Below are 15,662 nucleotides of genomic sequence, written 5' to 3'. Positions count from 1 at the left end.
TCTGAGAGAACTCAGCCAAGCAGATTTTAGGGAGCATGTCTGCTGAAGGAGAATAAGAAACATGCTTTCCTGTTATTACAGTGTAAGGACAGATATAGACATTTGTCACAAGCTTCAAATCTTCTAAGCTCAAAAACAACAAGTTAGCAGGACAACAGAAAGAAATAAAAGGATTTTTACTTTATTAGATTTATTTTAATTAGATTTCTTTCCAATCTAAATTGGAAAGAAGGAAAGAATTGTCATTTATTTCCTGATGGTCTTATCTTTTTTTCAAGAAAGCCCCAAAGAGTAGACAAAAAAATTAACTTGGAACTAATCAGTGATTTTAGTTGAGTTATAGGATAGAAAATCAATAAATAAAGTGTTTTTATTTTCTTTATAGTTTGGCAGCCACATCCAGTAGTGCTCAGGGTTAACTCTTGGCTCAGTGCTCAAGGGTTGCTCCTGGCCTGTTTGGGAGGGTCATAGGTGATGCTGGGGATTAAACCGGGGTAAATCTCATGCAAGGCAAAATCCTTAGCCCTGTACTTTCTCTCTGGCTCCAACTGTTTCAACTCCGAGAGTAGAAATTCCTGCCATTAGAGGGACTGAGGAGACCTGAGGCTCATTTTCTCTCTTAGGGGTAGTGATGGGGTGCAGGAGGCACATGGGCAGGTTGCTAGGTGAGTCCAAATCTCAGGGTGACGTGTTCTGGAAAGAAGAGGCTGCCCATTTAGCACTAGCTCTTGGCCACTGATAACAGGGCTACTTGCCTTGCATATGGTCCACCCAGGATTCGATCCCCAGCCTCCCATCTGGTCCTCTGGGACCCACCAGGATACTCCCTGAGAACAGAGCCAGGAGTAAGTCCTGAGCATTGCAGAGTGTGGCCCCCAAAGAAAACACTTTCAGCCCATTTCTGCTTACAAGGCACAGAAATAAGACTGCAGGCCTCCGGCTATTTCCCTAGAACTGTGAATCAGCAGTGACTGCCCATCCATCCCTCAGCTGCGCTCAGCAGCAGGTCACTCACACTGCATGTTTGTGCCCTATACAGTGAACCAATACGGCAGCTCTGAGCCCAGGCACTGGTGCCACTGAGCAGTCAGCGTTCTCCAGCCCCCTGTGAAAATAAAACAGGGATTGCAAACCAGAGCCAACTCCCCTGACAGCATCAGGAACATCAAGCCGTGGTGGCTCCATAGAGTTAGCGGCTAGCATTTGGGAAAACACCCTGATGCTGTGTAGACAGCACTTGCGTTTCACAAAGGGGACAGTCCTCATTTCCAACTAAGCCTTACACGGACCGCAAGAGCATCTTTCTTTGCTTTCTTTGGCTTAATTGGATTCTGCAAGGGCTGTGTGCAAACACTGCAGAACCTTGGCTGATGCCACACGGAAGCTTGTCAAGTCAGTGAGCTGCAAACCTTGTTGTTGCAAGAGACTATTCTGGTGGTTCCACTGAGCTTATTGGAATTTACACTTCCAGAGCTTTAAATCTCATTAAGTAGGAAGAAAGAACCTCAGACTTGACGCATTAGCCACTTGAGAGGGGAAATACCAAATGAGCTCTAAGTGCAATCCTGCAAGGTTTCAAGAGGTGAGAATTTCACTCACACACACACACACACACACACACACACACACACAAATATGTGTGCATGTATAAAAAAGCTTTTTTTTCTGGAGGAGGCTCCCAAGCGATGCTCAGGGGGCCTGAAAACCCCCTCAAACCATTCTGAACCAACAGAGCTTGCAGTCCAATGTAAGGAACCAAGGACGTTATGTTCCTCAGTCCCCAGGGTGCCTGAGATCAGGGCTGTTCCCAGAGTGCTCAGTCGATGAGGGATGGAACTAGAGTTGACTGCATGAAAGGCCTGCATCTCTACTCCTTTACTATCTCTCTGGCTTTAATTTTACTGTCTGAAACAATTGGCAGCCTGAGCACTCATGCTAAAGTGAAAGGAGTGTATAGAAAAGCAGCTCGGACAGAGCTACCCAAGAAACAAATTAGCTGCAGGCCACAGGCACTTCCAGGTTCATAATTCAAAGACTTTTGAAAGCCCATAGCTAACACTGTAATCAATGGAGGAAAATAGAAAGTGTTTCCTCTAATATTAGGAACAAAGCATTCATCACTCTTGCCAATCCTGTTCTACATGGTACGAGAAGTCCTCACTAGAACAATCAAGCAACACAAAGAAATAAAAGGGATCTAAATCGGAAAGAAAAAATTGTTATTTACTTCCTGATGGTCTTATATTCTTTAAAGAAAGCCCCATAGAGTAAACAAAAAAATTAACTTGGAACTAATCAATGATTTCGGTCAAGTTAGAGAATAGAAAATCAACAAACTAAGCACTTAGCCACATCCCTTATAATAATGATAAAATTGTCTGAAAGGAAAAATTAAAGAAAGCACTACTATTTTTTAAAAAAAAATTAGACAGTATTTTAAAACCTGAAGATACATTTTGCCAAGGAAGTAAAACACCTGTACAAATAAAACCACAAGACTTGGCTGAAAATATAGTTGAAGATGGCAAGAGAATAATAGTACAGCAAGTAAGGTATCTTGCACTTGACAAACCAGTGCTTGATCCCTGGGACCCCATAGGGAGGGTTCTTATGAACCCTGCCAGGAGTGATCGCTAAGAACAGAGTAGGAAACCCCGATCACTTATAGGTATGGTCCAAAAACCAAAAAAATTAAAAGATGGAACAAATGGAGAGAAATATAAAGGTGCTACATATTCAAGCAGCCTATCACTTCCCCCGTAAGAAGGACTGGTCAGAGGATCAGTCCATGGCTTGGAAGCCTGGCTCATGTGCTGGGGAAGAAATCAGTTGGGATGGAGAAGGGATCACTAAGTCAATGACGATTTGAAGGATCACTCGGAATGGGAGATATGTGCTGAAAGTAGACTAAGGACCAAACATAATGGCCTCTCAGTATCTATATCGGAAACCATAATACCCCAAAGGAGAGAGCAAGGAGGAGGGTGCCTGTCGCAAGGGCTGGGGTGTGTTTGGGGGGTGGTGGGAAGGATATTGGGAACATTGGTGGTAGAAAATGTGTACTGGTGGAGGAATGGGTGTTCAATCATTGTATAACTGAAACTCAATCACGAAAGTTTTGTAACTGTATCTTATGGTGATTCAATTAAAAAAACTGGAAAAAAAAAAGACAAAGACTTGCCATGGAGAGCAGGGTTTGTATGTCACCCCTTGCACAGCACCTGGCTCCAAGGCAATGCCCATGGAATAAAGCACATTAGCTACTCCTGAAAAATGTTGGGTTTAGGGTGAAGGGCTTGAGTCATAACCAGCAGCACTCAAAGACTATTCCTGGCTGTTGGCTCTGGGGTCACTCTTAGTGGTGTCCTGGAGCCCTTAAGTAGTGCCAAGGACAGAACCCCAGTCGGTGGATGCAAGCAAGTGCCTTAAGTCCTGTACTAGGTCTCCAGCCCCTGAAAATTGTCTTTGGTCCTAATATTTACTTGGATTAAGGTTAAACAGTCATGTGAGATTGCAAACTGAAACAGGAGAAAAAATAATGTCTAAATTTCCTCACATCCTGATGATCATGACAGGCTGACCCAAAGAGTCAAATGGGAAGGAACTGATAGAAGTTCTAAACCAGAAATGTTCTGGAAAATGAGTAATGATTGCACCAGATATTCTATGACACCCTGTGAGAGGAAGGAGCTGAGCATGAGATGGGGAGAGCCAGAGGGCTGTCTATCGATTGGTAAACAGACAACAAGATGACAACCAGAAATCCAAAGAAGGGCATTGCAAGAGGTGGGTCAGGGACCAGCAAGTGACTGCAGGATGGGCATTCTGGCGTGGAAGGGCGAGGACTAAGCTGCTGGTTAAAGGCCAAGATGACAAACTTCAGGATGGAGGAGGAACCAAGATATCACAGCACGGTGACCGCGAGAGTCCAGACTTCTCTGAGCATGCACTGCTCTCACTGGTTCTGAGACCCTGATGCTTCTTAGCCTGTTGCTGTGCTGGTGACACTCTCATGGGCGATGAACTGATCCCAGACAGCATCACTGCAGGGAAACGTATGGGAGGACATTTCTAGCTATAAAATATGAGGGTCCTAGAGACTCAGAAAAGCACACCAAAATCTTGCCATCAATATTACCGATAATGACAAGTCACAATGATGACTTACATTTCTGCTTTTTCCATGAAGAGTCTAAATATAGTGACAGCACTATTGAAGTATCAGCTAACAACCAGAAAAAGGAACACCAGCTCACATTAACCATGAAAGCGAAATAAAGTCTCAAAGTCAAGAACATCCTTTCATCAAAGAACTTACATCTAATCTCCTCAGACTCTTCAAAAAGAAAAACTAATCAAAGATGTTCTTCCAAATAGAGTTATGAGACCAAACTTATCCTTAAGGGAAGGGAGGAAGAGGAATGGAAAGGTGAAAGAAATGGGGGAAGGGGAGAGGATGGAGAAAGGAGCCTCGGATGAGCTGCCATATGACTCAGCAACCCAAAGATACAAACACCAACCAAAAAAGTTATATCCACTGTAATGCTTACTGCAGCATCATCTACAATAGCTATGATACAGAAATTATCAGGGTCCAGTGAAAGATGACTGCGTCAAGAAGATGTGTACATTTGTATAAAAGAATATTGTGCAGCTAGAAAAGAGGCAAAAGTTTGTCACACAACCAGATGTGAGGAGCTTAAAGGAATTACATTGAAGCAAAGTTAAATTCAAAGGGCAAAAGACAAGTGTTGAATGATGCCACCCATGCGTGCAAAGGCAGGCTGGAAACTGATGAGCAGGCAGAATGAGGAGACAACCAGTGGACATTGATAAAATAGAACTAAAGCTACCTGACAAGAAAGGGTGAAGGGCGTGAGTGTGATGCAAAAATCAGAAATTTAAAAATATCTATTTCAGGGGCCAGAGTGATAGTACAGCAGGTAAGGCATTTGCCTTGCACACAACTGACCTGGGTTTGATCCCCAGCATCCCATATGGTCCCCCAAGCACTGCCAGGAGCAATTCCTGAGTGCAGAGCCAGGAGTAACCCCTGAGCATCGCCAGATGTGACCCAAAAAGCCAAAGAAATAATAAGTAAAATAATAATATGTATTTCAGTATGAAAAAAACAAGAACCTTCTTCCCATCCCCCCTGCCTCTGGGCAAAGGGCAAGGCCCCTGTGCTGTCTGTCCCTCTATATTGCTGCCCCTCCTAGGAGATGCGATAGTCCATCACCGTCTCCTTCTCAGCGCTGTCTCCCCTCCTCCTGCTGATACTCATGGAAAAAACATATGATGAATATTGGGGTGGGTAGAGGCGTGGGTTCCCAAGTAGTGGGATTAGCCCAAGCAGGGACTCTTGGGCTAATCTCTGGCAACTCTCTACCAACAAGGTCTGATGATTCAATGAGAGAAAGAGGATGTGGTTAGTGGTGCTTCAGTTCTCTGCCCAGCGACAACCAGAGCCACCTTTAGGTTCTTGGGGAGCTCTAGGGCTGAACCCAGCAATGCTCAAGGGAATTTGGTGCCAGGGAACAAACTGAAGTCTCACACATGCAAGACATGTGTCTTCACCCCTGAACTATCTCTCTGACCCTTGACCATGTACTAATGGCATTGCAATATGCACCTTTTATAAAATTTTAATTTGGGGGTTTGCTGGGCCACATCCAGTGATGCTCAGGATTTACTCCTGGCTCTACACTCCTGGTGGTGCTCAGGGGCCCAAATGAGGTGCTGGGAATTGAACATCATGAGCAAGATAAATGCCTTACCTGCTGTACTATGGCTCTGGCCCTCTAAACACATCTTATTTAATAGTAATAATACTATTATATATATGCAGGAAATTAGGACAAAGGAGAAAAGATAAAATTTGCCCAAGATGGGCTGGAGCGATAGCACAGGGGGTAGGGCGTTTGCCTTGTACTCGGCCGACCCGAGTTCAAATCCCAGCATCCCATATGGTCCCCTGAGTACCGCCAGGAGTAATTCCTGAGTGCAAAGCCAGGAGTAACCCTTGTGCATCGCCAGGTGTGACCCAAAAAGAAAAAAAAATTTGCCCAAGATTCTGTAATTTCACTAGAACAGGCACATCTACTTTGGTAACAAGAGCTGAGGTGATTATGGGGATCACTTCTGCTGAGATTTACCATCGGCATCACCATATCACCACCATCATCATCATCATTTCAAAGCATCATCCCTGGGTCCTCTTGAAATGCAAATAATCTGATTCATATAAAAATACATATATGTCATTGCAACAGGTATGTTTTCAAATTATTTTCTCTAACTTGGAGAATAGTAAGTTATAAAGGTGAGGAGCGTTGGATTATTAACCCTAAGTGTTTTGGGCTTTTCCTCCACCTAGAGAAGCTTACATTGCTCCTACATATCTTTAACTTTTTCTTTGTGCTTTACCTCTCATTATTACATTTCTCAAGTCAGTCTTGGTTACTTATAAGTCAAAACTTCTGGTGATTCTGGACTTTGTATTTGCTTTTCTATTTCTCCTAAAGCCTTTTGCTATTTTGTCAAGAGCAATGTTCTTTGCTTAAACACAGAAAGACCATTAACACTGTGCTCCTAACATGCGGGCACTGATTGACTCTGAAATATATATACTCCTGGGCATCCATCATAATTATTTGATTCAGGCTTCGGTTGCCGTAATTCCTAACACCCCAAAAGGGAGGTTCGCAGTGGGACTGAGATGGACTTAGGGCAAGTGGAAAAGCTACACAGGCATTGAAATGGGACAGTCTAGAAAGCATAAAAGCATGGTCTTGATGCAAGCTGTTATAACTTAAGAGACAGGACTCCCATGGGGAAGGACAAACTGAACTGGCCTGAGGACTTAGTCTGGGATTTGCAATAAAAGCCTTACTTGTGCCCTCAGCGCCCAGAGAACTAAGTTTTGGAGTCTGTATATTAAGATATATAGACTGTGTTTATCCAAATAACTGCAAGTACTAATAAGAAGTAAATTTAATTGTTTAATATGGACAGCCAAAGGGAAAGAGAAAACCAAAGAGATGCCTCTGGAAGACAGAGAGTCTCCTTGAGTTAATCCCCCAAGAGAATTGCCTCTTCCAAAAAGCTTTCCCTCTGTAAATGATCAATCACACCTATGTGCAGTCCTATACTTCAAACCCCCTCAGATGTGCTATATGTGTGCTATCAATTCTGCATTAAATGGGCCATTCTGACCATCAGTTGGTGGTCCCCCTTCTCTCTGTTCCTTTGCTGGGGAGTCTTGGGGAGGCGGCTCTTGGCCACTAAATGTATGCGTTGTGCACCCATACTTTGAACTCATGGGGGTGGTGGATGAAAGGATTTGAGTAAAAGGTACATAAAAAATGATACAGAACCCCCAAACCCTGGTGCACACGGGACTGTTTTAGTGTTTGGGAAACTGAGATGGTAAGGTCCCCTTTCAGCTCTGTTATGGTTACAGTTTGACCAACTCACTTGGTTATAGCATTTGATTACCAGGGCTATGGCTAATCTCAAAGCCTGAATCCCAGAACAATGGTGTCAGCTTCTTTTCCAATCAATGTTTCAGAATGTGATTTCAGGAGAACCCAAAAGAGAACAAAGATCAAGATAAAATCATCAGACATTGCATCGGAGCTAAGAACACAAAGAGAATGAGTGAGATTCTGCATACGAGTAGATGCTTTGAAAACTCACTGAAGTGGGAGTATTTGACTCTCAAAGGAATGAAAAGGCTCTGGTGTTTCAAGTTCAGAATCACATCATTTCTAATGTACTCAAATCCCACACTTAAATTTCTACCTCTTGGAAGAGCTTGGTAGTAAGAACAGAATTGAAAAATACACCTGCAGATTCATCATCTTACCATTTTGACTCTGAAGAAGCCATATGACTCTCTGAGAGTAATTTGAATTTCCCAAGACTAGTTTTTGCCAACTGTAAGCTGAGTTCTGGAAGTTAACTTTTCCTCCCACTAGGAATTAAAAGGAAAAGTAGGGGCTGGAGTGGGTAGGGTGTTTGCCTTGCACATGGCCGACCCACGTTTGATTCCCAGCATCCCATATGGTCCCCTGAGCACCGCCAGGGGTAATTCCTGAGTGCATAACCAGGAGTAACCCCTGTGCATTGTAGGGTGTGACCCAAAAAGAAAAAAATGAGGAAAATAATTTGAAAAATCCCCCTCCTTGATACTTATTCTTTCTACTCTCTGAATAGGAATAGCAGACTGCATTCACAGAGTTTTCAGTCAATGTTAGATTTCAGAAGCCAATAACATTAAACCTTCAAACAATGAAAAGATGAAGTGACGTGAGAGTTCTAGTGTTTGAAGTATGTAGACAGATGCAATGGGTTTGGTACAATGGGATTGCACCATTCCATCCCCTTGGGCCTCCCCAGTACGGCGATGCTACATGTACAGCTACCTGCGTGAGAAACTCAAAAGCCAGTGAAGAACATCATGGCACCTAAGAGGAGCTTGAAACCAACTTCTTGGAATCCCTAGAGGAAAAAGTTTCATAGCAATCATAAGAGTTCAGTTACAGTAGAACAAGAAGACAGAAGATCAACAAGAAGCCAAAGAATCTGACAATGCCATCCATCGATTGCATCTCATTGGCATATAGAGACAAACTGCCACACAACAGAAGAACACGTGATCTCCTCAAATGTCAAAGATCATTCTTCAACATAGACTACATATTAGGTTTTAACATATTAAAAAAGTTTAAAAACACTACTTAAAAAAATGTCTTCTGGGCTGGGGTGATAGCATAGCAGGTAGGGCGTTTGCCTTGCACGCGGCCGACCCGGGTTCAAATCCCAGCATCCCATATGGTCCCCTGAGCACCACCAGGAGTAATTCCTGAGTGCAAGAGCCAGGAGTAACCCCTGTGCATTGCCAGGTGTGACCCCAAAACCAAAAAAAAAATGTCTTCTTTGACTGTTATGGAATTAAACTAGAAAACACTGTGAAAAGGAAAACCCAAAAATATGTAGAAATTAAACAACCCACCCATAAATAACCAACAGCTTTCAAAGGGATTTAATATCTAGAAAATATAAACAAACAAAAGCAGCATAATGAAAGGTGTGTGACTCCCTGGCACACACAAGACCCAGTGACATGTCAATCCGACATATTATTTTATGTATAAAATAATAATAAAAATAAAAATAAAAGGTTAAATAGTCCAAAAACTCTACAGGATAAGGAAAGATGATATATTCTCTATGAACACGGATGTAAAACCTCTTGAGAAAATACTTGCATACAGAATTCAACTGCAAATTATAGGATTATACATCATGCTCAAGTGAGATTCATCCCTGAAATACAAGAATGCTTCAACAAGTAAAAATTACTTAATGTGATACAGTACATAACACTAACAGAATAAAAAAATGCAAAGAAATACATCGCCTCAATGAATTCAGAAAAAAAAAAAACATTCGCAAAATTGAAGACCCGTTTATGATCAAAACACTCAACTAGTTAGGCATAGAGGGGTATCACCTCAACAAAATAATCCTACAATTTACTGACAAACATAAATTAAAATGGGACAGGAAAGATAGTACACTGGGTAAGATGCTTGCCTTACACACAGACAACCCAGTTTTAATTCCTGGCTTCCCCCACAGTTCCTGAGTGCCACCTGAACTGATGCCTGAGTGCAGCGTCAGGATTAAACTCTGAGCATTTCTGGTTGTAAAGAAGAAATAAAAAGAAGACAAAAAGACAAGAAAAAAGGAAGGAAGGAAGGAAGGAAGGAAGGAAGGAAGGAAGGAAGGAAGGAAGGAAGGAAGGAAGGAAGGAAGGAAGGAAGGAAGGGAGGAGGGACGGAGGGACGGAGGGATGGAGGAAAGAAATAAAAGGCATCCAATTTGAAAAGAGGAAAAAGGTATCTCTTTAAATAAACATGATCTTACATTAAAAAGCACTAAAGCACACACACAGTTATCACTAATAAATTCAGCAAAGTTGTAGGACATAAAATCAACATATCATTAGATTTATATCCAGATAAGCAAATTAGAATTCAATTCCATCTACAACAACATCAAAAATATGAATCCATATAACCAAGGGGTCAAAGAACTTAAACACTGAAATCTATAAAACAAAGCCAACAGAAATTGAAGAGGACACTGATTTGTGGGAGGGAAAAATCCTATTTATCAACTGGCAGATTTAATGTGTTCAAGGTGTCAACACTCCCTGAAGCAGTTTATAGATTCAATGCAAACCCACAGAAACGTCAACAGTTTAGGACAGAAACATTTGGGGCAGAAATATAAAAACCCACCTTAAAGTTTATATAACTGAGTGTCTGGGGTCCCTGGATTCAAAGTGAAAACAATCTTGGGGGAAAAGAAATATAGTTGAAGGTGTCACACTTCCTAATTTCAAAATACAACTACAAAACTGTCAAGATTATGTGTGATACCAGCATAAGGATGTATGTAAAAACTAATGTACAGAATAAAGAACCCAGAAATAACCCCTGTGTATATGGCCAAGTGATTTTTGATGATGGTGTCTTCAACAAATGTTTGAGAAATAGGATATTTGTGTCCAAAAGAGTGTAAATGAAATTTTTTTTAATAATGTAGGAGTACTGCTATTTATTCAACCATTGATTAAGCTGATTGAATTGGGCATGAACTCCATATTACTTTAATTCTATTTTGAATGTTAATTTTATTTTATTATTTCATTATTCCCCCCCCCCTTTTTTTTTTACTCACCGTGAAGCACAGTTACAAAGCTTTCATGTTTGAGCTTGGGTCATACAATAATCAAACACCCATCCCTTCACAGTACACATTTTCCACCACCAAAATCCCCAGTATTCTAGCTCTCCATCCCCATTTCAACCCTTCCCCTGTCTGTGTGGTAGATAATTTCCCCCCATATTCTCTCTCTACTTTGGTTGGTTACATTCGATATTTTGACACCAGTCTTACCACCACTCAAACCTGCCAAAAAGGCAATGCTGAGCAATTTGCTTTGTATTGCTTGTTATGGATAGAATATAATGTCCAGGCAGTTCTGTGTTGTTTTCTTCCAGGAACCTTAGTTTATAGTGTCTGGGTCTTGGCCATTGATGAGATTACATGGTGCCAGGGCAGTTTGAGGGTGTGACTGCCAAGCTACTGGAAAACTGGGGACCCAGGGGCAGGAGGCCCAGTCCTGATCCAAGTGGAGCTCTCAGTCATGGGTTCCCACCTTCCTCTGAGCTACAGGCCCTAGCTGCGTCTTTTGATCTCTTTCGAGATTTATGGGTCTCTGAAATAAGGCCAATAAATGAGCTTATGTAGCTGAGCCAGAGGTGGATTTTGGGTGTGTCTCCCACATACCTAATTTCTTGGTAAACTTGGCTCCAAGTTGTTGGGGTCCAGCCAAAGGCACAGTGGCAATTTTGGGGTATCTGGAAGTCTGAAGGCACTGTCAGGCTGATGCACTCGCCCCACAGGTACAGGTTGACCTGCTAGCAGCACCATACCCCAGGAGTGTAAGTGAACTTTTATCTTACTCATTAAAAAGAAATTAACTCAAAATGTCTAAAGATATTAACATAATACCTAAAACTTTCAGACTCCCAGAAAATTCCTAAAATGAAAGAGGGCAATATGAACAATATTTATTTCTTGTATGTGATGCCAAAAGCCCAGGCAACAAAGATAAATGATAAAGATGAATAAACAGAACTATATCAAACCCCAACTTTAGAATATCTCAAGTACCAAGGCATAGACAATGCCTAAATGCCTTCCAAGTGATAAGTGGGTAAAGAAAAGATGAGTTATACATGAAGTGGATATTAGTGAGCCTCAGGAAAGAAACTGATAAACTGATATATATGAACCTTAACGGTGGTATTTGAAAGGAATTAAGCTTGTTACAAAGAAGCTGCATAATTCTACTATGGGGTATCTAAGTCAGTCAAAATCAACATTAGGTCAAAAGCCCAGATCAGAGCTGAGAGCAGCGCCCAGCACTACAGCTGTGTCCCCTCCCTACAAAACACAGCTGTGAAATCTTGTGACTCTATATAAATGGTGAAGTTTATTTAGTATAAAATATTTCTAACTCAAACATTACTTATATCTTAGTTTTTTTATACTTTGAAACCTCCATTTCAAACTTTTAAATATACTAAGTTGTCCAGTATTACAAATCACCTAATGGGACTTCCTAGTAATTGCCTTTCAAGAGCACCCATTCCAAAAACAAGTGTTAAGTCTTTTTCTTGCTTTATCAGTGCATCCATTTCACAAGTCACCAGTGGGTGATTACAATTATCAAGACTTAACTTTCAGGAACATTAGTGGTAGAAAATGCACACCAGTGGAAGGATGGGTGTTTAAGCATTGTATGACTGAACTCAATCATGAAAGCTTTGTAACTGTATCTCATGGTGATTCAGTAAAGAAATTTTTTAAAATACCAAACAAAAAATAGACCTAAGCTTCCATAAGGTTTAAATAAGAGTAAGTTAAACATAAGAAACAAACTAATCAATAAGTCATATGTTTGGAAAGGATAAGTACTATGAGATTAGTAAAAGCTGGTGCTGAGAAGGTGACACTGGTGTTGGGGACAGGAGGCTAATTTGGGTACAGTGATTCACGCCTGAGAGTCATTCTCTCCTTAGGGTTAATACATCTCTGATTGCTTTGGGGTGAATCAGCATACTGCTCAATTGCGTCTAATGAGTTATGGAGGAGAATTCTGTATAACTGGAGTTTCAGAAAAAGGAAACTGGAATTTAAAAAATAAAAAGAGAAAAAGCAATTTTTTAAAAAAGGTCATGACTGAAGAATGACATCAGATTACAAATCAACGAAGTCAGCTAGGATAACAATATACCTCAGATATCCAGAGATAAATGACAAATATTGATCATTTGTCAGAGATAATTCCTATATTGCACATGGTCTAAATGTCAACACATGGGAATGGTGGTGGATGCTTCAAAGTTCTCTGTTGCTCTGAAATTCAAGACGATTCAGTAAATGCAAGAGACGAGGATGAAAGATAATTTGGAGAAAAACTGAAATGCGTGTGACAAGAAGAGTAATTGCCCCAGAGAGAGAAAGAGACAAGGTATTTCACTGATGCAAAGGAAGAGGTCGATCTCTAAAGAAGGTTGGAGGTGGGCAGAGAAATAGACTTTGCATGTGGGAGACTTGGACTTGAGCATCAGTGAGACTGAGGTCCCTGAACACAGTGCCTGGGGCAACCCCTTAAAGCACTACGAGTACGACCCAACCCCCCGCCCCATGATCCCCCAGTGCCAGGGTTCTATACAACACTGTAATAATGTTTTTTAAGGGTCGGGAGAGCTGGAGAATGAAGAAAGCAGATGCTCTGGTCAGAATCTAAAATCAGAGTAAGAATTACAGTGTTTCAACAGCTCAGAGTTAAGCCAAGGAGCAAAGAGAATGGAGATTAATCTTTTTAGCACTACTTGATCTAGAACCGTAAGGAGTTTGCAGAACTCACCAAACCTAATATATATGAACTCATCCACTTTCCAACTTTGAAACTAATGTCATCCTAGGTCTCAACTTTCAATGTCTGGAGGGAGTAGTTTCACCACACAGAAACTCCCTCAGTGTTTCTAGGGAAAAGGACAAAACAAAGTGAATATGCTTCAAGAATATTTAATCAGCTGCTGACTCTGACTGCTGAAGGCAGGACACTCTTAATTAATCCCTGTGGCCCGCATTCCAGGACAGACTCTCAGGGAAGGTATCAACAGATACAGAGGCCTTGGTTCCTAGATAGGTGGGCGGGGGGAGGGGGGGCAGGAGTGTGTGTGTGTGTGTGTGTGTGTGGTGTAAGTGATCATAGATGTGATCATAGATATACAATATCATCAATCATCAATAGCTTAGGGTGCAACCTACCTAAGCAAGCAACACATCAGCCTAAACAGATAGATCATACAAACTGAAGACACATCACATGTCCTCCTAAGAATGCAATCTAGCAGCCTAGGTATGTAACATATCAACAATTGCTAGCCTTTGGGGTTAGGAGGCATCAGAGAAGTACAGGATTCTGACTATAAAAATGCATCGGAGCTTTGGAAAAACACTTGGTTCTTTGTTCATGCATTTGGTGATCACTGGACAGGTCAACCCTTCTCACTGCCTGTTCTGCTCCAGGTCCCACCTTAGAGCAATGATATGATGTCTGACCTTCCAGAGTTTGGCTGTTTGCTTGAGTACCTACCTGTACCAATGGACATGTGTTTGGTTTGATATAGACATGGGTCACTTGATCTAACACAAATCTCTTGCTAAGATTCTAGTTCATACAAAATGTTTATGGAGGTAACATTGGAAGAAAAGTGAAAGGATAAAGGAGGGTAATCAGACAATAGAGCACCTGGGGCTCTTCTGCAGATGGTCAAGGGTACACAGAGGAATTGATGGACAGAGCTTCTTGCAGGCAGGACCTGGCAGGACCAGAATCTGAAGTGGCTTGGAGGGTGGGGCCCCTTCACTTCCTTCTGTCTCCCTGCTCCTCTGTGCCTGTCTTTTCCCCTTACACCCTAGTACTCAGGGCACAGCTGTCCTGAAACAGAATGCCCAGAAGGCTCAGGAACATCCACCTAACAGACTGGCATCGACCTTCATGGCAATCCCTGCAAGCAAGTGTGTTGGACCAGGCCTGCAAGCAGGCTCCAACCTCTGCCCTTCCTCCCCAGTGAGCTGAGTGTGTGTGTCTGCCTGTCATGATGGGATCTTTCATCAGAGTCTTCAAAAAGCTGGAGAAGGTCATCCTTCCTTCTAGAGAAATATTCACTCCCAAGGGTTCCTAAGCCAAGCAGTGATCAATTGACTTACTCCAACTCAGGAGCAGAGAGCAGAGCCTGGAGGTGAGGGAAACAGACCACCTGAGGGACACACTGGGAAACAGTGCTAAGCGCAAGAACCTGTGTGCAGATGGTTGCAGAGGTCAAGGCAATTCTGCAGCAGGAAGGGCACTTGCCTTGCACTTAGCAGATCTAAGTTGGATTCTCAGCACCCCGTATTTTCTCCTGAACCCCACCAGGAGTAATTCCTGAACTCAGAGCCAGCAGTAAGCCCTGAGCACCGCCGGGTGTGACCCCAAAACAAAACAACGGGTCCAGACCCATGTAGGCCAAGTATGAGGTGCATCCCAGGAAGAAAGTTCAGCCTGCACTATCTGTACTAACAACATCAGAAAGATGCACCTGACATGGGTTGAAGTTCCAGCACCACATGGTCTGTTGAGTCCCACTGGGTGTGGCTCTGGAGACCCCAAGCTCCACTGAGGTGGCCCAGGTATTGCCAACACCACAGAGTCTGAACAGCACCTCATCTCCCGGCTCTTGGCTGAGAACTGCCTCCTGAACACCACTTAGGAGGAACACTCCCCACCACCAAATAAAAGATAAATGAACATGAAGAAGCATCCAGTTCTCCCACAGTTCCCCATCAAGCAGCAGCTCCTCCAATGAAGTGGTTGGAAGAAACCAGGACCCATTTACAAGAGCTGAGGAGGGACAGGCTTGTCAAATGGAATTCTGGGTAAAATGGTCACTTCCAATTCTCCCACAACGGAGTAACAGGACCTAAATTTACTCTGTTGACAGAAGCGGTGGGAAAAATCAGACCAG

At 42.4% G+C, this 15,662-nt stretch overlaps 1 protein-coding gene across 2 annotated transcripts in view; it reads right to left on the bottom strand.

Annotated features, from left to right (window-relative positions):
- The window catches only part of GABRG3 (gamma-aminobutyric acid type A receptor subunit gamma3), a 434,279-nt gene that overhangs the window by 393,252 nt on the left and 25,365 nt on the right, over nucleotides 1–15,662 (bottom strand). The window lies entirely within an intron of this gene.

This window comes from Sorex araneus, chromosome 6, assembly GCF_027595985.1.
Source record: "Sorex araneus isolate mSorAra2 chromosome 6, mSorAra2.pri, whole genome shotgun sequence".
Lineage (NCBI taxonomy): Eukaryota > Metazoa > Chordata > Mammalia > Eulipotyphla > Soricidae > Sorex > Sorex araneus.
This window is presented reverse-complemented; position numbering and strand designations above follow the sequence as displayed.